Here is a 27244-nt window from a genome sequence, read left to right on the forward strand (position 1 = left end):
CAAAATTTATTTTCGTCAATAAATACTTCATTTTAAGTGAGGAAAAATTGAGTTTCGTCACCAAAAATTTTCCCGCTATTTTTTGTGGGTGGCGCCAAAATTTTGAGACTTTTGGTGACAAAAAAATTTGTCACTAATTATAAAATTATTTGTGATGAATATATTTTCGTCACCAAAACGTTTTAATATTTCTGATATCTTTTGGTGAGGAAATAATATTGTCACCAGTTTTGGTGGAAAATTTTTGATATATTGAGCGGCAATAAACAAAAAATAGGGTATTAATTTTTTTTACCCTCTCTCTGTTTATCATCTCTCTCTCTCTCTCAAAATAGGGTATTAATTTTTCTTACCTCTTGCTCCTCAACTACGCCGATTGCCATCGTTGCCTCTATTAGTCTTGCCGATCATCACCGCCAGTAGTAGCCTTGTCAGTAACCGCCACATATAGCGATCCCGGGTTTACCCTTGTTGTACAATGATCCGGACATGTGTCCGTGGATGTTGGCAGTTGATTAGTATCTTATTTACATCCTTTTTACTTCGTATTTGAGTTATAGGATGTGTTGGGCAGGGTTGTTACAGGTTGGTTAGGCCTTGGTTTCAATTCCTTGTCAGTTTTTAGGCATTCTGCTCGAGCGGGTCTTCTTGTGCTCGAGCGGGTATTGCACACCTCCAGTATTTCGGGTTTCTGCAAAACTTCTGCAGACGTGATTTCTGCGCTCGAGCGGGTTTGTTTACGCTCGAGCGGTGGTGCTCGAGCGAGTCATTTGGCGCTCGAGCGGGTAGTACTTTCTGGGTGTAAGTTCTGGGAGGTGGAAATCTGCGCTCGAGCGGACTGGTTTTCGCGCTCGAGCGGAAGTGCTTTATTCTTGTGTCTTGGCGCTCGAGCGGGCCTTATTGCGCTCGAGCGTGTCCAGAGTTTTGTTCTTGGCGCTCGAGCGTCGTGTTCTTCGCTCGAGCGGGCCATATGTATATGAGTTATCCGCTGGGTGATTTTAAATCACTTTTTACATTTCTTTCTCTCTCCTACTTTTTCTAAAAGCTATTTTGAGAGCTCCTCTCTCTAAGATCTTGCCTTCTCTCTAGATTTTGATCTAGCTAGGGTGAGTTCCCCACCTTCGGTCTTTGTAATAGTTGTGTTGATCGTCGAGGGCGTCGTTTCAATCTGAAAATTTCGGAATTTGGAGCATTTTGGTTTTGGTCTTCATCTCCATTCGAGCTCTAACTTTGAGGTAGGGATATCCTACTCCTCTCTATGGATCTTGTCTTTAAATTTTGGTATTTTGAGATGTTGGGGTTGGTTTGGTAATTTTGTGAAAGTTTGGGGGCCTTCGGGTAATTTTACAAAAGTTGGGTTTTTATTTACAATAAACCTAGATGCATGTTTGGCATGGAGAAATGGAATAAATGTTAAATCATTGATGAAAATGGGACCTTAAGGGTTGTAATGTTAATTATGGAAAATACCCTAATTACATTGTTTGATTAATTGGGTTAATTAATCGTGAGAAATGAAGAAATGAAATGGAATTGTTGAGAATGGGAATGTATGGGGTTAAAGGGTGTAGTTGAATTACTTATCACTCACCGAAATGAATGTTGATTGAATATCCATTTGTGCATTTATTTTCTGTTTAGAAATAACTGCTTTGGGCTATCGGTAGAGGATAGTCGTGATTGTTGTAGACAATGCATGATGATTAGGTAAACGAAAACTAATCAATGGAATGTGTCATGGAATTTGACGGTTGATAGAATACATTAACTGTATGTATTGGATGACTGTATATAGGACCAATGTGTTTGTATACGTTATGTGTAGAGGAGGAGATGGGGGATGTACTCCGCGGCTTAGGGGAAGATGGGGGATGTACCTCTAAACCGGATAGTGTTGGGAGAAGATAGGGGATGAACTCCGTAGACACAGCTCATATGCTTGTCTAGAGAAATGAAGATAGAGCTCATATGCTTATCTTTGAGAAGTGTAGATACAGCTCTTATGCTTGTCTAGAGAAGTGGAGATGGGGCTAATATGCCTGTCTTTGTGAAATGTGGATGTAGCTTATAGGCTTATCTGTGAATGTGGGATATAGTTGTTATACATATCTGTTGAAATGATGATGGAGCTATTATGCTTATCTATTGAAAAAGGGAAAATGAAAAGTAACTTGGACTCATAAGTCGTATGACATAAAACGTGATTTATGTGGATGTATCAGTGTTGGCCATCTATCAATTGCTAATCTTTTAGCCATTGTTCATGGTTGGTTTAGTATATTTCTACTGGGCTGTGGCTCACCCTATATGGGAATATCATTTTCAGGTGCAGGTAGCATGCCACCTCCAAGGACGTAGCTTGGGAGGCTAGAGGCAGGCGGATTCTTTTGTTGTTTTAATTTTGATGTATTACATGTAATCTCAAGCCAAGGGCTTAAACTGTAAATGAGTTAGCACTCTTTTGTTGTAACCAAGTGTTGACTTGGAAAGCTGGAAGCCCGTAGGGCATTTGCTTTTGTTGTTAACATGTAATACTTTTGTAAGGAACTACTCTGATGAATAGAAGAACGTTTATCTTTATTGTCAATTCATGTCTTTATTGACGAGTTTAATGTTATTATTTTGGGGGCGTTACACCACATCTTCTTCGCTCGATGATTTGGTACATGGTTTCTCGTTGCTCTTTTTCTGGTGTCTCTTTCTCTTATTCTCTGTTTTGGTATGGTGACGAAAATTAGTGAAGAAAACAAATTTCGTCACTAAATAAGAATAATCCATGAGGAATTATAAATTTTGTCACGTATAATAAAAAAAATAAAATAATAGGTGACGAAATTTATTTCCGTCAATAAACACTTACTTTTCGGTGAGAAAAAAAATAAGTTTTCTTACCAAAAATTTTGAAAGTTTTGGTGAGAATTTTTTTTTTCGACAATTAAAAAATTATTAATGAGGAATCACTACTACAAAAATAGTTAAAGATCACACTTTAACAAAATAAAAATATCTCACTTTTATTAGAAGTGTGATAAAAAAAATTAGATTGATATTTTAATCACACTTTATTTGATTGAGCGTGATAATATTTATTTTTTATGTCACTTTTTAATTAAGTGTGATTTTATATATATATATATATATTTTAATCTCACCTTCTAAATAAGTGTGATTATATATAATTTTTTTAATCACAACTTCTAAATAAGTGTGATCAAAAAATTTTGAGGGGAATGTTTACCACCTAATTTTATTTTATGTTTAATTTTATTTATTTATTATTTCTATGATACATACAAAGGCTTTTACCCCTCTTTTCCACTCTCTCATTGTCTTGAACCCTAACCTGTCAAACAGAGAGCGGTGAAGGTCGAGCAAAATCAGAGGGCAATGGCGAACGGAGGTTGACGGCGGACTGACAGGGTCTGCGACGATGAGAGGAGGCGGCTGTGAAATCTGGGTGCCTGCGACGAGGTTTGATAAATTAGCCTTTGACCTTCTCTTTCCCCCTCTCTCTCCCTCCCTCCTATATCCATTGGATCCCATGATTCTGAACCGGCGCTCCTCTTCGCGAACACCTTCTGCTTCATTCTCTGGATTTCTGAGGTACTTTCACATTTGGGTTCTCTTAATTTGTTTGGTTTACTTTCAATCTTTTAAATTGAAGGTGATGATCACTGGTCCTAGAGCAATCCGCTTATTGGTTATACACGATAATAGTTAGCTGGCAAAGGTATTGATGGTTCACCTTTATTAATTGATATGAATGAGGGTTTGAATTAAAGGTTGCTGGGTTGATGGTCCTCTGCTTCAGCATTATTGAGGCTGTTTGTGAATTTGTTTAGCATTTGATGCTAGAATTAGATATTAGCTGAATGTAGAAGCTAGAACATATTCAATTAGGAAATAAAAAGGGTTGATGATCTTGAAACCTATCACTCTAAAGCCTCTCTTTTTTTTTTCAAAGTAAAAATGATCTTACTGCAACTGTAACTGTAATTTGCTAAGTTTTAAAATTAATTTAATTAAAATTAGGTTGACATTTTATCAGTATTCATTAATATGCTTGTCCAGTTTAATTTCACTGATGTTAAAGGCTTTTATTTGTTTCTCTTTGATTTCCTCATATGAATGGAAGTCTCTCTTTCTCTATTGGGAGTCAGGATAACTCTGGTAACATCTCAACTTATGAAGACCGCACTTCTCGTTTCTTTCCTTCTGCACCAAGGGTTCCTTAAATGCCTGGGGTGGTACCTGGAGATACTGGCTTCATGGATAAAAGTGAAGATTCATTTCGGGAGCTATCAAATTCTGCACATCAACGATTTAATATCTTATGCAGTGGGGACAAAGATGGGAGCATCTGCTTTAGTATATTTGGCATATTTCCCATTGGAAAAGTTGTAAGTTAATTACTGGATTGAACCATAAACGAAATAACTCTAAATGTGGTTCATTTGTATCCCCTTCATTAGTCTCTATTCTTTTTGGTATTCTTTTTCTGAGTCTCCTTGTGGATTACAACCCTGGTATTATTTGCCATAATATACACTAGTTTTCTCTCTCTAATCAACCAGTGGACAACCACATCATTTGTCGACTTGCATGTTTGTATAGAGGCAGATAACCAGAAGTCTCTGGATGCAGCTGTAAGAATGGTTGAGAAATTGCTAATCCCAATAGATGAAGGAATGAATGGACACAAGCAAGCCCAACTGGTGGAGCTTGCAAAACTGAAAGGAACTTATAGAAATGAGAACATCTGCAGTGTGTGCAAGGAGGAAGGACACAAGCACTATGCCTGTCCCCTCCGGCAATCTACTTTTAAAATGGAGATCACCTGTGCAATGTGTGGAAGCTTTTGCCATCCCACATCTAGTTGTCCCTTTATTACATCACCTCAGGTTGGCACCACTTTGTGCAGTACTGGGTGTGGCAGTGGTTCAGTTCCTAACACAAAAAGGAAACCCAACAAAGAAATCAATGATGCAAGCCTCTATGTTGGCTATCTTCCTCAAGCTGTTGATGACAACCAGTTGAGAGAGTTGTTTTGTTCATTCGGTAAAATCACAGAAGTGAAAGTAATTAAAGATCGAACCACAGGTTTCAGTAAAGGCTACGGCTTTGTTACATTTGAAAGTCCCATTGATGCTGCCATGGCTGTGACACATATGAATGGGCACAAAATGGAAGGGAAGATGCTAGCAGTAAGGGTGGCTGGCCGGCCACCACCTGCAGGATTGTCAATCATGAGCCAACTTCCAATATACCCTGGACCTACAGCTATTTCTGCTAGTGTCCCAAGCCAGACAGCTTGGCCTGGCCCACCTGGATCGATGCTGCCTGAAGCTCGAGCTACCTTTCCAAATAGTGAGGACTTGGGTTTGCCTTCATCCTCTATCTCATTGGGACACGGTAATCACCTTCCTGCAAGTGAGGCCGTAAATATCTTTCCGTCTGTTGTCTCAGGCAACATGGGTTCAAAACTGTCTACCAGGTTTGATTCGTTTTATGGATATCCTAACCAAATCCCATTCTCATCCCCTGGATTGATGTCACAATTTCCTGCTACTCCAGATTATCCTCCTGGGTCCCAATTGCCATCATATTTTGCTACACCAGTACAGAAACCATCTTCATACCATTTCAGTAAGACACCTGAGAGTATCTGATGCCCCATTTCTTTGTCGTTCTCTTGGCTTCCTTGATGAAAAATAGAGTTGTGAAACCTCAATTCTAGAACAATAATGTTGTTGCACTTGCAGAAAGTGTAAGAGTGTTGCTTCCATATGGTGAGTTGTCTTTCTTTTTTTCTTTTTTTTAGGAAACATTTGTAAACCAAAATTAGCATTTTGAAGTGCCGGGTAACAAACTCCTCACTACTGTAGCAGCATATCATCAGATAAGTAATGATTAAGGATACAAGGAGCTGCTACGTGAAACAAAGTGAACCCTACTTCTCTAGTGCCAACTTGTCTGAACAATTGTTGCCTATATGATAAATGTAATTAATTGTTGTTATGCCTAGTTGGCCCCGTGAGAAACCTGCAGTCAGAAATAGGATGAAAGTGCAAATAAACTCGGGTTAAGTCTTGCAAGCAGATTTACAGCTGCGTCAAACACAGAAGGTTCTAGAACTTCTAAATTTAGAGTCAAAATGGAATGGGATCACAAAATTCAGAATTTCTGAATTACCAAAAAAAAAATCGATATCATTCTCGGGGCTTTTCTCATATTAAACCTCTTTTGCATCTTAATTCCCAAACTAGGCCTAGTTTGGATGGATATCTCAAACTAGGCTAAAGCGCTATTACAAATCGCGCTTTCACTGTTTGGAGTCCAAAATTTGATGAATAGTGAAAACGTTATTCCAAAACGCGCTTTTGATTAAGAAAGTGTTGTTCCAAATCACGCTTTTAACATAAAAAAAAATTCTGAAGAAAACGCTATTTGAAATAGCGCTTTCACTGTGCATACGACGAAAACACGGTTCCAAACCACGCTTTCACTGTGCATATTTGTTCCCTTAAGAAAATGCTTATAATATATTAAAATATGATCAAATGAAACTCAAGTGCTTTGTAGCAAAAATAGTAGTACACTTGTTTCGCTCCCACAGTGGCGTGGGTTCAATCCGCGGGAGTTACTACCTTTCAATTAAGTTCAACTCTTTTTTTTTTTTTTGGGTCTAGGGCACCCCTGAAACTTTATCTCTGCCTCAATTATGCTTTTCTATGCATGTTGCCCACTTATGTGTGTGCACAAGTGTAATGTTGGTTAAGTCTAAAAGTTGTTTAGTATTACATGAATGTAAAAGCTGGCATGAAAATTCTTGAATGATGTGGCTAGGTATCATTACATTTGCTTCATTATTGATGTCACTGCAGGTTGTGAAGTTTACAACCTTGGAACTGGAAAAGGAACATCAGTTTTGGAAATGGTAACAGCATTCGAAAATGCATCTGGAAAGGTACTGAATTGTTGAACCTGTGTGTTAAATTTTCCCAATGTGCCAAATCTTAAAAAATGATCTAACTTCTTATGTTGGACATAATCTATAATCTATATTCTATATTCTAGTTCTCCTTTTCATTTGATGTGAGTTTTTTCAATATATATATTTAAATTGTTCTACTGATTCCTGAGTAAGCAAGTGCTTGGAGATTGAATTGGAGTTCCTCTCAATAGTTCCTTGAATTAAACTTTGCAAAGTCTTAGATTCTGGGGCTATTATTTTCATATCCCAGACTTTTAAGAGCAGATGTGAAGTCTGGTGAAATCTAAACCAAACAAGGCTTTGGTTCATAGACCATTTATTCATCTGTTACATTTCGAATTCAGTGGATAACAACAGAATCATATATGATGTGTGAATGCCTTTTTAAATGTACATCAAGTGATTCCTCCCAAAGGTCACCCCGAGTCCAAGGTCAATGTACCACCTAGTATTGGGTATTCATCAGGAAGAGAAAGGAAAAAAGATAAACAAAAGGTTACTCTAGGCATCATAAATGGACAATGAAAAAAAGGAAAACTGGCATTTTTGTTATTAAACATTGACATATTCTCGTTTATGTGGACAAGAGCCATAATTTTCTTTTCGTGCTTGTTCCAGATAATTCCCCTGACGTTTGCTGGGTAGCGACCTGGTGATGCTGAGGTTGTGTATGCATCAGCAGATAAAGCATAACATCAGTTGATCTGGAAGTAAGTGTAATCCCCCTTGCAAACCACTATGTTGATAATTATTCTGTAATTTGGCTTCTCATGAATGATTCAAGAAGTTTTCTTTGAGGATTTTTCATCTGGATTTGTGGTGATATTAAAAGATTCTAATATACTGCTCGAAGGAGTAAAATTTTAAAATGGCAGCCAGGGGAAATATAACTATATTTGTAATGACCGACTCAACTAAGCTGCCCATCAGTTCCAAATATTTTTTATATTATTGGTTTTACTTATGTCAAATAGAATATTGAAATATAGAAGTTGGAGAAAAGATGAGAGCATCTGCAATGGAGTGGCTAAAAATGTGTTTTATTGAGAATCTGTTTGACGTGGTTGTGATTCATGTGATGATTGTCAACACTTGTACTATCCTCTTTGTGGCAGGTCCTGATGAACTTAACAAATGACAACCCTGTGGGTTGTCAGCAAACTTTGCAACACATTAACTTAAAAGAAAACTTGACATAAAACTTACTTGACTAAAATCTTAATTCCATTAGGTTCGATGTGGCACTAATATGTAATTCAGAATTTGCACATCAACAGTTAACAGGCCTTGCATAATCAAGTCAACAACTTTTTCCTTGGTAGATATTGACCTCATCTCAAGATTTATAAATGACATTACTGTACTTTTATATATTATCATTACATTTTTTATTTGATAATTGTTTATCTATTATCATTACATGACCTTTGTTTGTGGTAAACTGACTATCACTATATGATTTCAATGTAACAAACTCATCTCTTGTTGCAGGGACAGATTGTTTTATGTGGTTTAAGAAATGGAACAATTTGTTTTCTACATGTCCATGTCTTGGAATAATTATCAATTTTTAAATGAAGATGACAACTCTCTTCTGGCTATTAATTTGAGGTGCGTGTAAACTAGTCCGGACATCGGTCATAAAAATATATATATATATATATATATATATTGGCTTTATTAGGTGATAATGCTAGGATAGCACTATAAAACCAAAGAGTCAAAAAAATCATGAGCATGCTTATAAATAAAAAATAAAAAATCACAATGATTCCTTACCAAAGATGATTTGATCAAGGCTTTTGTTGGGTACAAATTCATAAACAACAAGGCATTGAGGGGCTTCAATGGTACAACCCAAAGGTCTTTCAAGGTTCTTGTGTTGAATTCCACTGATCAAATTTACCTTATTGAAGAAGTCATCGGCCCATTGTCGTGAATCAAATGTACCTCAATGCTACGTTATATTTTGGAGCTATTATATATATATATATATATATATATTCTACCATCAGTGATAGTGATATATGGTATTTCTGCAATCTTTTGGCATCTTATGTTATTCGTGTTGCTTTATCATCAAGGATCACCTCAACTCTTTGAAGTTTTGGTTTGTTAGATGCATTTCTACTAAATTGGTTTATAAAATAAAATTATTTATATATGAGTTTAGATGTAATTGATAATATATTAATGTTTTCTTTGTTTATTTTCTTTGCAGATTGGTTTTTGATGACGTTTGGAAGTATACTTGCAAATGAAGATCAACTGTTGAATTTTGTTTCCTGAACTAATACTTAGTTGTAATTGCAAATCAAGATTGAGTGTTGATTTTTTTTGTGTATTCCATGTTAGTTCATTTTGGGATTTGCTTTGATGGTTTTTTTGTTACACTTAATGGTTTATATTATTAAAGTTGTTTGATGGATATATTTTGATTTATAATATAAATTGTTTACTGAATTTTTTTGTGGAGTGATGTATAATAGCTAATGGATTTCTTAGTACAATTAAAAGGCTATTGGGATATGAGCAGGGATATTTGTGAAATAATAATTGAAATTAAAATATAAAATATGGAACAGGTTTAGTAACGAATTTGTTTCGTCATTTGTATTTGTTATTATGACAAAGTAATTATTCGTCGTTAATAAACATTTTTTGTGACAAAATTTATTGCAGCACATATATGAAAGTTTTCATTGATTTTGTTGTTTGGTGACGAAATATATTTTGTCACGTATATAAATATATTTGTGGCGAAATATATTTCGTCACCCATGTATGACTTTTGGAGACGAAAAATTTCGTCACCTTTACATCTTATCGTGACAAAATTATTTCCTCATCAATGATCAACATTTGTGACAAATTTATTCGTCAACTAAAATTATAAATATGATACTGAATAATTATTTGGTGACGAAAATGAGAATTTTTTGCGACAAAATCTTGTTTTATTGGTGACAAAAAATTTCGTCACTGAACTAATTTCATTGGTGACGAAATTATTTTTCGTCACGATGGTTTTTAGTGACAAACATTCAATGACGAAACTTGTGACGAAAATATTTCGTCACAAATATCTATAGTGACGAAATTAGCTCTTTTGAGACAAAAAAATTTCATCATTCAAGACCCAACTTGTTGTAGTGCATAATGCTCAATGCGTGCCTAAGAGTACTTAGAAGTGAAAGAGAATAGAAAATGAGACACAGAACACATTTATACATTTGTCCACCATTCAAATTAATGAACTTATAAGACTTACATAGAAGTAAGCAATTGGACAAACAACATACTTTAGATATCTTTATTAAGATATTACTCACAGTGATCAGCTGGATGATTTGCCCTGGGGCTCGACCCTACACATTCCACGAACACAATGGGTCATAAACAATTCAATCCGTTCGTAATTCACATATTCCTCTTTAGGCTTCATTCTCATTCTTTTAATTAATTCATAATGCTCAATGCATGCCTAAAAGTACTTAGAAGTGAAAGAGCACGGAAAATGAGACATAGAACACATTTACAAAATTTCAGAAACAGGGGTCCCTCGTTCAAGCGTGGACTTCCCCGCTCAAGCAGACCCATTAAGTCTGCAAAAGTACTGGTTGTCACGTTTCTATGCTCGAGCGTGAACTTGGACGCTCGATCTGAAGGTCATTCTACATAGCTCCCCGCTCGAGCGGACATCATGTCTGCAAAATATACTGGGAGCTCGTAATTTACGCTCAAGCGGCGGTTCCCCCGCTCGAGCAGATGTCAAGAATTCTGGGTTTTCCCGAACTTGTTATTGAGCTCAAACTTGATATTCAAAGGCTCCAAAGCTCAAATTAAGGTACCAAAATAGAGAAATACATTATATATCATGAGTACACAAACAACATAAGGGAAATTGCTCAAAATCATGGTTCAATTCTTCAAAAGCAATCAACATTTTTGTATAATCATGGCTCATGCTTTCAAACCTCATATGAGCTCCATATCTTCAATAATCAAACATGCATGCAATCTTTTAACTCCAATTCCATTTCAAATGGGCCAAGTGATGCTTAAACACATGTAATTCATCCAAATCATGCTTGCATGTATGATCCTACAACTCAATTTCTCATGATTAACAAACTACATGATAGATTATACAATCCTTGCTTACTTATGGTAATTCTATGCATGCATGTTCATTCTAGCTTCATTTTTAACTAAATCTTTGCCATGAACTTCAAAATCACTAGAATTCACAAAATCACAAGTTCAACTCATGAATTACGAGTTCATTACTCACCTAGAAGCTCAGTCTTTCCAATCTATGGTTAATTCTTGAGTTCAACCTTCCAATTTCACAGACTTGAGCCAAACACACAATTCTCCTTCTTTCTCCCTCTCTAGCTGATCCTCTGTCTCTTTTCTTAGATTAATTTCAGCCAAAATGAACAAAAGAGAGGAGTTGAGTGTATAGTGCCCCTTTTTATATAAGTTCCATTAATCACAATTATTAATATTAAATAATTTGAGCACTACACCATCAATTCAATCTAATTAACCTGATCTGAATCAATTTTCAATTAAATTTCACCGTAGGCGCTAAAAATTACGCTAATCACAATGGCGTGGTCAATTTCAGTTTCTTTGGCCGATAAGGCCTTTAATTTTCAGTTTAAAATAATAAGTTGAACAGATATTCCTACGGTGAACAGATGGAAATTCAAAACCACATATATTCACATAAATGGCACACAAAATCATATCAAACATATAATCACGTTCATAATAAGGACCAATTGGCATAATGCGGAACAGGGTTATCATATTACCAGAATCCTGTAGAGGCTGTGTAGGCTCATGCTCGTTTATAGCATTCCTTTCAGAGAAGCCGCTAGCTCAAGAGCCTGTCCGATGTACTCTATGGATGCCTGTAAATGTGTTGAGATGATCAGTGGTCTATAAAGCATAACTGAAATGAACTGAATTTGTAAAATTTAAAGTATGGAACATACCGAGGTCGGGCCTCGAACTCCAACAAGCTCATGACCAGCTGGTGAGAGCACAGTGGGAATCTGATAAGTCCCTCCAGAACGTCCCCAGCAAGTTAGTGTAGTAGGCATCTCTGGCAATACCACTCTCTGTCTCTCCCCAGAATCTTTGTTGCCATGGGACCTGGTCGCTCTGGCCCTTCTGCCTCTCTCTTTCGTAGCTGGAGCTCTCGCTCCCTCACCGCCGTAGACGCCGGTCAGAGGTGGCATCAGATATGTCTGGACGAAGGTCGTATAGTCCCCCTCCACACTGAGGTAATCCGCCTCCAGCCCTACCATAAACTGGATCACCTCCTCAGCAGAAAGTCTGTGTGTCTCTCTCATCGATACTGGAGGTGCCATCGGTATGAATGGGGCCGGCAGTCCAAAAGTCTGGCGTATGAAACGCTCGCCCAAGAACTAGGCACGGCATATCGGGCCCTCAAGAAGGACATGGTGGCGTGTGATGGCCCTAGGTGTGTCATACTGGGCTCGAAGCCCCTATGATATCGCGTTCCATAGCTGCCATGTGATCTGAGAATAAGAAAATGAACAGATGATGAGTCGCTGTCAATTGATGAATGGATATATCAAGATTGATTGAAAAGCAGAATGACTTTGTTTTGGGTTACCTCATGTGCTGCGACCACATCGAAGTACTCGCAGAAAAACATGATGTTTTCCCGAGTCCTATGGTGGAGCTGGCCATCATATACCCGAGAAAACGAGACTGTTGCCAGGGTCTCCTCTATAGGCTCTAGAGTAGGAGACGGGAAGTATGTGTACACCCATAGCTACGAGGAAATTTGATCAATACAAAGTATAAGCAAATACAGAGAATGCAAAGCAGAAAGCATATAGTGTATGAGCAAACATCGAGAATGTAAAGTAGAAAGCATACAATCTATGAGCAAACACAGAGAATGCAAAGCAGAAAGTACATGTGTTGAATAAATGTAAAGTAAGAAATGTTGAGTAGGAAATGTAAAACGAAAAAGCAAAACTAAGTTGTGTACCTCTCAAGCCCGCCAGTAGCAGCTGATCAAGCTTCTACTCATGCGAGAAGTCGAGCTCATGTATCCATAAAAGGTGGTGAGGCCGGATCCGCCCCAGTCGTAGAACTGAACTCGATGGAGTACTACCAATGTGCTCAGCAGGTATTGGCCTACGGTATTCCACCTGTTCGAAAACAAGGTGGTACCGAAAAGGAACATGAGGAAGCCCCTCGTGTACTACTCCATCTCCTCGAATGTCTCAGGCTCAGACCCCCTGTACTACTCCTCGAACCAACTATATCGAACCATGCCTGCCCGGAGTGTTGGTGGGTGTGCCCCAAGCAATGCGGCCAATGTTGTCTCCCACTCTGCCATATTAGGGTCGAGAGGGATCGGATCGCCCCCTACTCCTAAGCTAGTGATCATGGCGAAGTCATAAGAGGTCATCGCCATCTCCCCCGTGGTGAAGAAATGGAAGCAGTTAGTGGTGTCCCACCACCTCTCCACTAAAGCCCCTAAGAGAGGGCGGCCTGCTACGATCTGCTTCAAGCTAGAGCAAAAGAAACCAAAGCCTGTCTTGTCAATAATGTCACGGACTCTAACTGGGAGCTCACCGTACCAGTCTCGAGCGATCGTCGTACCATAGCCTCTGAAAGAGTCAGACCTGTCCTGTGGTAATGCATGAGATGCAATCAAATCAAGAAATAAAATTACAATTGAATACAAAGAAGTGATGATAGTACGATTAGATGAAGGCAGTCTATGCAATCAGATCAAAACAATGCAAGAAGTGCAAACAGTTAAATGTAATATTGCAGAAAACAGTGTTCGTACCTCTACAACAATAGCCAATAAATGAGATGCTGGCTCTCTCAGTAAAAGGTCGTCTGGCACAACCTCAGGGAAGTCGGTAAAGGCCTTTGATGCCTCCTACAGTAGGCACTATATGAGTCTCGGGGTGGCACCTCGATGGATTGAAGGGTCGTATGCTCGGTGGCAATGGCTCCGGCTCGGCCTCTGGCTCGGCCGTAAAGTCTACCTCAAACTCTACCGAAGGAAGCGTAGAGATAGCCTCGTCATGTGGGATACCATCAGCCATCTGAAATAGATGCAAGAGAAGCAAAAAGAAGGAAAAATGAAAAAAATGGTGAAACTTTGAAAAAGTCAAACCCTAGAGAGGGGAAGTCCCAGAAAGTCAAAGCCCAGAAAAGTGCACTAACCTTGGGAGAAACTTAAGGGGAATGAACCTAGAACAGTGGAAATGACGAAAGAAGCATCGAAATCAAATTCTGATCGGTTCAAATTGAAGAGAACTAGAGGGCTTTAGTGAAGAAAATGTTTTTAGGGTGTTGGAAAACACATAGAACGGGTGGATCTAGAGAGACGGAGCACCTAGAGAGCAAGGGAGAAGAATTCCGTGCAAGGGTTTGTGAGGAAATGAGGAGCCTTCACTTGTTTTTAAAGACCCAAGTGTGAAAAGTCAAGTTTGCCCCAATCTGCCATCGATGGCCGACAGTGGCACATTGATGGCCAGCACTTGTTTATTGATGGCTAGCAGTGGCCACCAAAGGCCGACAAGAGGTTGACAGCCTCCCCTAATGGCCAGCATGCTTCCATAAGCTTTCCATGCCTCTGTTTATTTGATTTGTGTCCTTGGATTTTGAGAAGTACAAGGTATGCTCAGTGTTTGACTCATAATGCCTTCACGAAAGCTGGGAATCGTATTTCCAATGCATGACGGTCATCGCTCATCAACATGAGCGGGGTGTATGCTTTGTAACATGTTGCAACTCTTTCGAGAGGCAAATCAGAGGTTGCCTTTGAGTCGTCTTTAGCACACTCACTTTTGCCGTTGAATAGAATGCGCATTGCTTTTATTGTTGCATGGAGCATGCATTTGGCATTGTTGCATAGAACATGCATTATCATGTTTACATAGAGTATGCATGTTGCATAGAATATGAGTCATTGATTATGTTGCATAAAATATGTATCATTGATTACGTTGCACCGAATACGCCTCTATTTTGTTTCTTGCATGTTGTGCACAGAAGCATACCTCTAACATTTGTGTTACAGTTAGTCATCCTGCATGGAATATGCATTTGTATTGCATCGTACCTGTTGAGTTTCTTTTTTATTGCAGGCACGATATTGTATGTATGGTTCATTCAAAGCTGATGCAACCAGACGATATTGTATGTACGGTTCATTTAGAGGGATTCCGGGTAAGATCATTCCTGTCCTTTGAACACCTTGCTCTGGCTAAAAACATTCGGGTTCGCCCGATGTTTACACCACCCCTTGCTTCTGTTAGAAACATTCGGGTACGCCCGGTGTTTACACCACACCTTGCTTCGGTTATAAACATTCGGGTACGCCCGGTGTTTATACCTCATTGCTTTGGTTAGAAACACATGGGTTGTGTGCCTGATGCTTATACCCCCCAGTTAGAAGCGTTTAGGATTTGTGTCCGATGCTTATACCACCCCGTTGGTTAGAACATTGGGTTGCGTACCCGATGTTTATTCCATCCTTCAGGTTAGAAGCATTTGGGATGTGTATCTGACGCTTATACCTCTTCATTAGTTAGAAACATTCGGGTACGCCCAGTGTTTGCACCGACATGTTGCCCGGTTAGAAGTGTTTGGAACATGTTTCGACGCTTGTACCACTCTATTTTGTTTAGAAACATTGGAATGTGTTCTAATGATTATACCACCCTCCGGTATTTGCACCGCTCCTTTTTCCCTCTCGCATGTGGGTCGTTAGGACGCTTTGGTTAAATGCATCTGGATGGATCCGGATGCTTATACCGCTCTTTGTTTCGATTGCATAATAGTTGGATGTGTTTCAATTGTTATTATGTGCTCTTTTTAGTACGGAACCTTGGGGTGTGTCCCTGGGTTAACACCATTTCTTTCCTCGCGTGTCCCACGCGTTGAGATCTTGTTCGATGCCTTGGGTGCGCCCGACGGTTGTTGTTCTTTAGCTTTTTTGCGTGAGGCGCAGTGAAGACAGCATAATTTTTTATACATCCTTTATGCATGAGATGTAGTTTGGTTCGTGTTAACTTGCATATGTACGAGTTTGCTGTAGTATTTCTTTGCATAACGTTTGCATCTAGATGTTTCATTATAGCCCTCATTGCATGACCATAAGTTAGGTTTGGCATCGTGCATATCATTTTCATTTTGCCCCAACCTGCGGGCGCATCAGTATTGTTATCTTGAATGTTTGTCTAAGTCTTACAGCCTTGTCAAAAATGGGTCGTCTCTGGGCTTTGACATTCACTGACATCATCTTCGTGACTCTAAGTTCTGTCAAACAGGGGCAACTGTAGACACCCTTTTTTGACTGTCCTCAAGACTTGGATGTTCTTGCAGGTACATCCAGTGTCAAGTTTGATTGCTCGTTGAGCGCTTGAACTTCGCTGGGGAGTGACCCAGGTTTGATCTTTCCAAACCCTGCATCAATTCTATCTCATTTTTGGACCATGTTTTGGTCCTTTTGGCATGTTGCTTTTGGAGCACTGTCGTCCATGGGCTTTGGCATGCCGGCCATTGATCTGCCCTGTCAGCCATCAATGAGGCCTTGTCGGCCATCACTGATGGCTGGCAAGCCACTAGTTTTTCAGTACATATTTTGTGATACTTTTTGACAACTGTTTGCATAGATTGGAGCATCTACGTGCATGTGGATGGTTGGATCTTTTCAAGAAGATTTTTATATCTTTTATATATAGAGACCTTCCTCTTACATTGAAAGGGTTACAAAATTCTGTGAGCAAAATTTCTTCCTCTCTCTCTTTAGAATTCTCTCCCTCTTCCTATATTGTGCTAGAAAGTGAGTTTTCTCTACACATTTGCACTAAGACCCTTAGCCAAACACCTTGACCTTGGAGCTGAGGTTCTATAAAGCTTGGTTTGAGGCCTTAAGCTTGGTTTTAGCTCAGAGTTGTGGCTGTTTTTGTTGCTGTGCTTCAAAGGTAAAGCTTACCTCTTTTAAAGCTTTGTTTTAGTTGTTTGCTTGGCTACCTCTTTACAGTGCTTTGACCTAGTTTTTCAACCATAAAAAACTCTATTTTTAAGGTTTTAAAAGTGGTGGTTTAAGCCTTGTTGAGTTAGGGGCGTCGCCACCTCTTTTGCTCTTTGGCTTGTGAAACCTTTTGTGCCTCTTTTCAAGCTTTTAAAACAAGTTTTTCTTGTCCTTTTAACCACTGAATTCCAAAGGAATTTCAGTGGTAAAAACTTGGTTTTGAGGTCCAAAATATGAGGGGATGGCCTCCCCTCTTTGTGTCTTGTTTGCATGCATAGATGGCCTAGCATGTGAGCATATTTTTCTACCTATTTGTGACTTCATCTCAGCGTGTTTTTGCCACTGATTTAGCATGCTTTAGCTCTATTTTGAGCCTTCTTGGTCATATGAGTATTGCCTTGCCTGGTTGTAGTGTAAATGGCCTTTACTAGCTTTGTGTTTAAGGCCTCTAACATGTTTTGCATGTGTTGCTTGCATGATATAGCATCATTTAACATGTGATTTCAGTGTATATATATCTGTCACACTCTCACATATCTCACTCTTTCATTGCTTTTGAGAGTTGTGCTTTGAGCCTTGTTTATGAGCCAATAAATTGGCATGTTTTTCTTGCCTTCTATGCTACCATTTCAGCATGTTATAGCCACTGTTTTGGCATGTTTAAGCTCTTTCTAAAGCTGGTTTGGTCATTTGTGCTTGATATTGCATGCCTCTAGTATAGTTCTCTCCACTAGTTTATCGCTTTTGGCCTTTGAGCATTTCTTGCATGTGTTGCTTGCATGTTGTAACACTATTCTACATGCCATTTCAGCATTGAAAATTCTGCAATCTCCCTTATTTCTTCAGTTTCATTTGTTTTGAGGGTTGGTTAGTCTTAAGGCTATGTTTAAGCTTGAGATTGAGACTTGTGCTCAATGGTTTTAGCCCTCTTTTGAGGGTTTCTACTAACCAAAGGCATGATCTCTCTCATGTCTTAAGCCATCTTTTGGTTGACCCCTCTCTTATTAGAGGACACTCGTCTTGGAAAAATTGACTAAAGAATGGCTTGGTAATGTTAAAATGTGTAAACAAGAATTGGACAAGTAAAACATAACCAAGATAAGCATGTTGTGTTTGCATTGCATTGTGTTCAATCAGACATTACATTGAACACAAGATAGATTGGTCCATTTCATACTTAAAGTGATGAAATGAGCCAATCTCTTTTGTCTCCATCACCCTTGATCATGCATGATAGGGTGGTGGTCTAGAGTCTTGTTTTGTGCAATCATTGAAAGAGTACAACTTGGATATTTGGCCATCATGCATGAAAATGCTTGATTGGTGGTTTTGGATCCAAGAGTGCCACTCCTTTGATGTTTTGAGATGATAAGGAGGGGCACAGTACAAACATGACCTTGGAAAACCCTCATTTTTCCTCTGTTTGTTCTCTGTTGCAGTGTGGTAACCCAGCACACCAGTGGCCGGCAGTGGCTCACTGATGGCCGACAGTGGCTTCATTCTTGGCCGGCCTAGCACATTTTTGGCCGGCAGATGGCCAGCAGCAATTACTCATGGCAAGCAGGCCACTGGTACAATCCTCAACATTGAATTGGTAAGGTGGAGCAGAGGGTTCTTGGAGTAACCCTACAAACAGAGCCTCTCAAGAGCAAATCGGTGGGTTTTTCGGGGTGAAAACCGAGTGCATGCATCGTCCGCTTCCCGAAGCAAAGCTAAGGCAGTGTAGTTTAGATATCTTGCATGTTTTGTTAGCATGAATTTGTAATTTAATTAATTAGTTTGCTAATTAGTTAAGTGTTGTAATAATTAGTAGTTTGCTAGTTATTTAATTGGTTGTGTAATAATTAGTCTAATTAGTTTTATTAGATTAGTTTGAATAGCTTAGCTTATTCGGACCCTCCTTCGTGAGGGCACAATGTTGTAATAAGTGTGTGTGCGTGTGTGCATGTCTTCCAACCCCACGTCTTTCTCCCTTTTACTTAACCGCTTTCGATGGTTAGTTTAGGGCACGTTTTGATTAGCATACCTTATGTTTTTCATGTTTGCATCCATTCATTTGTCTTGCATGCACCGGGCTCAACGCATCATTCAAATTGCATCGTATTTCAATACTTATTTGAATACATGTATTAAATTGTTGCATTTATATGCCATATTAGTAACTGAGCCTATTAATTTCATTATTGCATGTGTTGCGTTAGGCATTTTAGCATAGTTACGATCATGCATTGTTTCTATCTAGCTTTTTGTTTTGGCTTGGAGTACACTGTAAGTGTTACACTTTAGCATACTTGCATGAGTGTGAGTATTGCCATGTTTTCGCATGCTTACCATGGGGCTATGTGCTTATATTATAAACTGCATAAATGCCCGTGGATGAAGGCTTTGTTGCTTGAATTAGAACAATTCGACAAATTTGAGTTTTAAGCCCACTGTGCGAAGTGGAAAAATCATGTCCTAAGCCCACTTGATGGTGGCACCTTCAAACCATTTTCGAAAATAAACATGAGTTGTTTTGTTCCAAGTCTTGCGACTTAGTCTATACTTGTATGTGTGCGTCACATAGTAAAGTTAGCTAATAACCAGATAAGAACACATGAGGTTTATAAAATAACATATCATGGTAGTAGAGGCCGATCTTTTGATCGGGCGAGCGGGGGTGCGCATTTCAGGACCTTCCCCTCTCGTACCCAAGTTCCTGAGTCGAGGTAACTTTGGTGATGACGAACACGTGCCTTAAGCATGAGTCAGGGTTTACTAAATTTTACAAAATAAAATATTTAGGTGGCGACTCTGTAATCTGGCAAAGCAGTCTAGTTTTGGCATTATTTGATTCAAAATCTGATTTTCCAAAATGATTTGCCAGATTGGACTCTTTGGTGTTCATCAGTCTCACATTGCACTTTGTGACATTAGATTCAGAACCGTGACAGGAGTTCGAACTGTAGGAGACCAATTCGCTCCTCTTCGAAAGGGGGGCGCGCGAAGAAACTCGAGTCTACAAATACGTAGTGTGCTAAGCCAATTCACTGAATGCCAGGTTGCCGAGACATGCTATAGATCATCTCGGGCAGATCAAACCAGGGGCAACACTAAGCAATGTCAGCAGCTGACCTGTTGCACATCCAATGGCAACACCATCCGTCGTTCGGAAAATCAACTAGCTGTTGGAGAAAGAAATAGCCTTGCGCTTAATATGCAGGGCATGAGTCCACTACTTTCAACCAGTCCATGAGCCATATCTGGGGAGGGATGAAAAATAAAAGAGATTAAAGAATAGAGAGGTGTATGTGGAGAGAAAAAGTGAAAAAAGGGTTCTGAGAGAAAAACAGAGCCTGAGTGTCGAGTGATGTTGTAGACACCCCATTTTTGACCGCCCTTATGACTTGGGCGCTACTGATTGCTTCTTTTGTGATGAAAGTTGTGCAGTGCAGAGGTTTGATTTCTTCGGCAAGAGGAGAGTCAAATCCTAACCTCACACCCATTTTTTTGGACTAAAACTATTTTGAATGGTTTTTAGACCTTAAAACCCTCTCTTTCAAAATATTTTTGAAAAGAAGTTTCTACGATGTTCCCAGGCTCGTATTTTGTTAAATGTTGCGATTTTCGATAAACCGAGCAAGGACAAAGTGGAAATGAATGAAAGAGAGATGAAATCTTTGGAAAATCTTTCAAAACACCTTGTTTAGGGGTTTGGAGTTGAAGAAAATTGGAGGAGAGGGAAGAAACCAAGTTGAAGAAGAAGGTTGGTATGAATCGCTAAGAGAGAGTCGAGCGGTCCTCGGTAAATCAGGACTATGTCTCTAAACACTCGGATCTAATCTATGAGCCCACCACAGTTGGAAAGCTTACTTCTGGGGCTTCATTTTACACTGAAGAATCTCCTGAAGCCGAGTCCGGATGGGGGAGATATGATTGGTTGAAGTTGGGCATCATTCCGGTTGGATCGAAACTGAGCAGCCCTCACTAAAAGAGGGATATCTCTTAGCACAGATGGAATTTTGAAGCAAGGCTTCCACCATTGGAAATCTTACTTCCGGGGCTTCAATTTGGACACAAGAATGACCTGAAAAGGAGTCCATATGAAGGCGTTATGCCCGTTTGAAGTTGGACCTACAGAGCAGAATGTCCTTTCAGCCACAAATGTGCACAGTCGGCCATGGAGATGGCCGGCCGGCCATCACAAGTAGCAGGTCGGCACCAAAGATGGCCAGTCGGCCAAGAGTGACCCAAATTCATTTTTTTTGAAGATATTTCTCCTCTAACTGTCCTAACTCAGATTTTTTCGACCAAATGCTCTCTTTTTGCTATATATGAAACTATATCTCATATATTTCTTAGGTTAGAACATTGAAGCAATTTTGGGAGCCTCTCTCTCTATAGTTCACTCTCTCTTGCCCTTTTGTGCATAGAAGTGCATAGAAGTAGAGAAATACTTCTAGTTTGCCTAGGCATCCTTCATCAAAGTTGCATATCATTGGTCTGAGGTCCCTTGGAACCCTTTTTTGGGCTGTTAACAGGTTATTTGAGCCAAGAAAGAGGCTGTTTTGCTGCTGTGCATCAAGAGGTATAACTCTCCTCTTTGGTATTTGTTTTGCACACTTGCTTCACCACCCTTTTTCCATTGTTTTGGGGTGGTGTTGAACTAAAAAAGGGTCTCATTTTCAGTCGTAAAAATGTTGGTTTCAGCCATGTTTGGCTAGGGGGTGTTTCCTCTCTTTTGCTCCTTGGCTTGTAAGGCCTTTTGAGCTATCTTTCAAGCTTTTCAAACAACTTCTTTTTGGCCTTAAAACCACTAAATTCCAGAGGAATTTCCGTGGTAGAAAACTTGTTTTGAGGTCCCAAATAGGAGGGGGTGGTCCCCTCTCCTGTTGTTTTGTTAGCATGTGTTGTTGGCCTATCAAATGAGCATGTATTTCTCCCTTCTTCAGGCTTAGTTTGAGCATATTTTTTGTGAATTTTTTAACATGTTATAACTCTATTTTTAGTTGGTTTGATCACTTGTTGCATGCTCCTTACACTTGTAGTGTGAATCCTCTTAGCTAGCCTTGCATGCCTAATAAGTTAGCTTGTTATTCTAGCATGTGTTGGCTTAGTCTCAGCCTATTTTTGGTGTTTATTTACCATTCTTTAACTCTGATTTTAGTTGGTGGGGTCACCTCCTGCTTGGTTTTTGTACTTGTAGTGCAATCCCCCTTTGTAGGCTTAACATGCATCATGCTTTATGCCTCTAATTCTAGCTTGCATTAGCTCTGTTTCAGCATGCTTTTGGCCTTGATTTAGTATGCTTAAACTCTATTCCAAGTGGTCTCGGTCATGTATGGCTTGCCTTGTAGGGCTATAGTGTAATTGGCTTTGCTAGCCTTGTGTTTGGAGACCCCTAGCATGCCTTATTGGTGATGGTTGTGTGATATTGGCATCATTTGGCATGTTATTTCAGAGCATATATATCTGCCACACTTCCATATTTTTTTCACTCTTTAAGTGCTCTTGAGAGTTAAGCTTTGTGCCTTACTTGTGAGCCATCATTTGTGCATGCGTTTTCTTGCTTTTCATGCTATCATTTCAGTCCATTTTAGCCACTGTTTTGGCATGCATGAGGTCTGTTTGGGGCTAGTTTAGTCCTTTGTGCATTCTATTGCTTACCTCTAGTGTTGTGTCTTTCACTAGCCTCGGTATTCTTGGCTTCTAGCATGCATTGCATGAGTCGTTAGCATGTTTTAGCATCATTTAGCATGTCATTTCAGTGCTGAAATTATGCCATTGCACTCCATTGTTTACTCATTCATTTGTTTTGAAAGAGGTCTTGAGCCCCTTCTTGGCTTGAGCATGGAATTGAGGCTCTCATGCCTAATGGTTTTAGCCTTCTCTTGAGGGCTTCTACTAACCAAAAGCATGAGCCTTCTTTCATGCTTCAGGTACTTATGGTTTAGACCATCTTTCCCATTAGAGGACAATCACATTTGGACAAATCAATTAAAGGATTAATTGGTTAGCTTAAAATGTGTAAACAAAATGAGACCAAGTAAAACATGCCAAGATAACATGTTCATGATGCATTGCATGTGTTTGGATCGGATGTTAATCCAAACACAAGAATGAGAGACGTTTCACACTTGAAGTGATGAAACGTGCCTCATTTCTTAGTCGCCATCCCCCTTGATTGTGCATGATGGGGTGGAGGCGTCTCGAGTCTTGTGTGTTACGTATGCATTCATCAACATTGTGCAAGCTTGACTCTTTGGCCATCATGCATTGAGATGCGCGATTGGTGGCTCGAGAGTCGAGCACTACACTCCTTTGAGCTTGAGACGTGATAAGGAGTGTAGTTGCACACACATTTCCTTGCAAATATACGGCCATGCCTCTGTTTGTGCTCTGTTGCTGCAAAAGGAGGAAATTCAGGGAATCAGTGGCTGACCGGCCACCAGAGCAGCCGACCGGCAGTCAAAGCCTGCCGACTGGCCATAATTACTGGCCGATGGCCACCATCTCTAGCCGATCATCCCTCAGCTTGTTCCTGAGATGGGTCAGAATCAATCTGGAAGTTGGCACTTTTCATAGATCAAATCAAATGCAAACAAAGACATCTTGAGGCAAGGCGATGGATTTCTATGAGGACGCAACCGAGCATGCACGCATCCCTCGCCCTCGAGGCCTTTTAACTGCTTTGCTTAGCTAGTTAATTCATTGATTTTGTATTTAATTAGTTAATGTGCTTAGCTAATAGATCTATGTGGTAATTTGTAATATTTAGCTTAATTAGCGTAGCTAGCTTAGCCAATTCATTCGGACCCTCCGTCGAGAGGGCACAATGTTGTAATAAGTGTGCGTGAGTGTGTGAATGTCTTCCAATGCCATATCTTTCTCCCTTTTATTTACCAGCTTTCGATGGTTAGTTTTAGGGCATATTTCAATTAGCATACTTATGCTTTGCATACATGCATCATTCATTCGTATTGCATGCACCGGGCTCGGCGCATCATTCAAACTACATTGTATTTCAATTTGTATTTAAATACATGTATCAGATGTAGCATTCATATGCCATCTTAGGTAGCTGAGCCCATTTGGTTGCGTTTTTGCATGTATTGCATTAGGCATCTTAACATAGCTAAGATCATGCATGATTTCTAGCTAGCTTCTGTTTTGGCTCGGAGTACACTGTGATTGTTTATGCTTTAGCAACCTTGCATGTGTGTAAGTGACTGCCATGATAGCGTGCTTGCCATGAGGCTAACTGCTTAAGTGTTTAACTGCATGAATGCCTGTGGATGAAGGCTTTATTACTTTAATTGGAACAATTCATCAAAATGTGAGTTTTAAGCCCACTTGAAGTGGCAAATCATCATGTTTTAAGCCCACTTGAGGGTGGCAAATCCACACTTTAGCCTACTTGAGGGTAGCAACTTCAAACCATTTTCAAAAATAAACATTGAGTTGTTTTGTTCCAGTTTAGACAATCTAGTCTATACTTATATGCTGTGTGCATCACATAATAAGTTAGATTAATAATCGGAATAAGAACGCACATGTTTTCAAAAACAACATATCATGATTACTAGAGGCCGATCCTTTGATCGGGCGAGCGGAGGTGCTAATTTCAGGACCTTCCCCTCTCGTATCAAAGTTCCCGAGCTGAGGCAATTTGGTGATGACGGACACGGGGCCATGTAGACCGCCCGAACTCCGCTCCGCGGGCGAGGGCACGAATTGTAGTTCTTAGCTACTACAGTTCGGACTCCTGTCACGGTTCAAAATCTATTCTCACAAAGTGCAGTGTGAGACTGATAAATCACCAAAGAGTCCAAATCCGACAAATCGTTTTGGAAAATCAATTGTAATAAAAAAGCGCCAAACATGGACTGCGTTGCCAGATTTCAGAGTCTCCACATAAATATTTTGTTTTGGGGAAATCCTGACTCGTGCCAAAGGCCACGTGTCCGTCATGACCAAAGTTGCCTCGGCTCAAAAACTTGGGTAAGAGAGGGGAAGGTCCTAAAATGAGCACCCCCGCTCGCCCGATCAAAGGATCAGTCTCTACTAACATGATATGTTGTTTTTGAAAACACATGTGTTCTTATTCCGATTATTAATCTAGAATTACTATGTGATGCGCACATCATACAAGTATAGACTAAATCACTCAAGTTGGAACAAAACATCTCATGCTTGTTTGTTTGAAAATGGGTTGAAGGTGCTACTCGCAAGTAGGCTGAGACGCGGATTTTGCCACTCTCAAGTGGGCTTAGAAAACAACATGATTTGCCACTCTCAAGTGGGCTTAAAACACACATTTGATGAATTGTTCCAATTCAAGCAATGAAGCCTTCATCCACAGGCATTCATGTAGTTAATCAATTAAGCAGTTAGCCTCATGGCAAGCATGCTGACATGGCAACATAGACATCTCATGCAGTATGCTAAAGCATAAAATCATACCTAGTACTCTGAGCCAAAAAAGAAGCTAGTTAGTAATCAATGCATGATCCTAGCTATGTCAAGATTGCCTAATGCAACACATGCAAAAATGCAACTAAGATAGGCTCGGCTATTCTAAGATGTCATGTGAATGCAACTTGATAACATGTATTCAAATTGGTATTAAAATACAATGCAGTTTATATGATGCTCCGAGCCTGGTGCATGCAAAACAAATTAATGAATGCAAACATGCGAAGCATAAGGATGCTAATTGAAAATGACCGTAAACTAACCATCGAAAGTGGTTAAATAAAAGAGAGAAAGAAATGGGGGTTGGAAGACATGCATCACACACACGCACACTTATTACAGCATTCGCCCTCTTGACGGAGGGCCTGAATAATAAGCTAACTAGCTAATCTAAGCTAATTAAACTAATTATTACAAAACAAAGCTAATTAGCTAACAAGTTAACTAGTTACAAACACAAATGAATAGCTAAGTGCATTAACTACTTAAGTACAGAAGCAAATAGCTAATTAACTAAGCAAAGCAGTTAAAAGGAGCCTCGGGGTGAGAAGTGCATGCATGCTTGATCGCCTCGCTCAGAAATCCATCACTATGTCCCAACTTGCCTCTGTTTGCATTTGATCTCAGAACACTGCACAAGCTTCGAGATAGCTTCTACTCCAACATGGAGACCTCCAGGAATGGTGCCGACCACTTAGTGGTGTTGTGGACCACCTGCAGACCACCTACACATGCTGCAGACCAGAAAAAGTGGTCGGTCAGCTACTTTTTCTGGTCTGCCGACCTGAAATTCTGCCCAACTTCATTTTTGCTGCAACAGAGAACAAGAACGGGCACAACAATGTATTTGCAAGGTATGTGTGCACAACCACTGTCCCTATCATTTCTTAAGCTCAAGGGGGTGTGGTTCTCGACTCTCGGGCATGCACAAGATGGCATGCACAAGATTCTATCATGCAAACAATGCATGTATGGCAAGTTGAGAAGCATAGGGCATCAAAGCTAGGAAAGAACATCTCACAAAAAGCATGCAATACAATGCTCAATGGAATTAAACCAAATATGGACAGACCTAAATCATGCCAAAACAGTGGCCAAAATGCTATGAAAGGATGGTAAGAAAAGCAAGATAATGCATGCTCATGTATTGGCCCATCAACTAAGCATAAGAGCATAACTCTCAAACATGATTAAGAAGTGACAAACATGGAAGTGTGACAACACTATAAGCTCTGAAATCGGGTGTGAAATGATGCCAAATCATTCAAACAACACAAGCATAGCATGCTATAAGGCCTAAAACACAAGGCTACCAAAAGGGACTACACAAGAGGCATGCAATACATGGTGCAAATGATTGAACCAACCATGGACAAAGCTCAATTAGGTCAAAACAAAGACCAAAACATGGTGAGATGGTAGCTCAAAAGTCTAGGCATGCATGCACACAGATTGGCCCACAAACAAGGCAATAATGCATAACCCTTAAAAGCATTCAAAGAGTGAAAGAAGTGAGAATATGGCCATGCTATATGCTCTGAAATAAGATGTTAAATGATGCCAAATCATGTACATGTCACAAATGAAGCATGCTAGAGGCATGAAAACACAAGGCTAATCAAGCCCATTGCACTACAGCTATGCAATTCATGAACCATATGGCCAATACAACCCAAAACAGTCCTTGAGCATGTCAAATCAAGGTTAAAACATGCACGGAGTGTAGCCAAAACAAGCTAGCA

The sequence above is a fragment of the Camellia sinensis genome, chromosome 10, assembly GCF_055761805.1.
Source record: "Camellia sinensis isolate YWXY chromosome 10, ASM5576180v1, whole genome shotgun sequence".
Classification (NCBI taxonomy): Eukaryota; Viridiplantae; Streptophyta; class Magnoliopsida; order Ericales; family Theaceae; genus Camellia; species Camellia sinensis.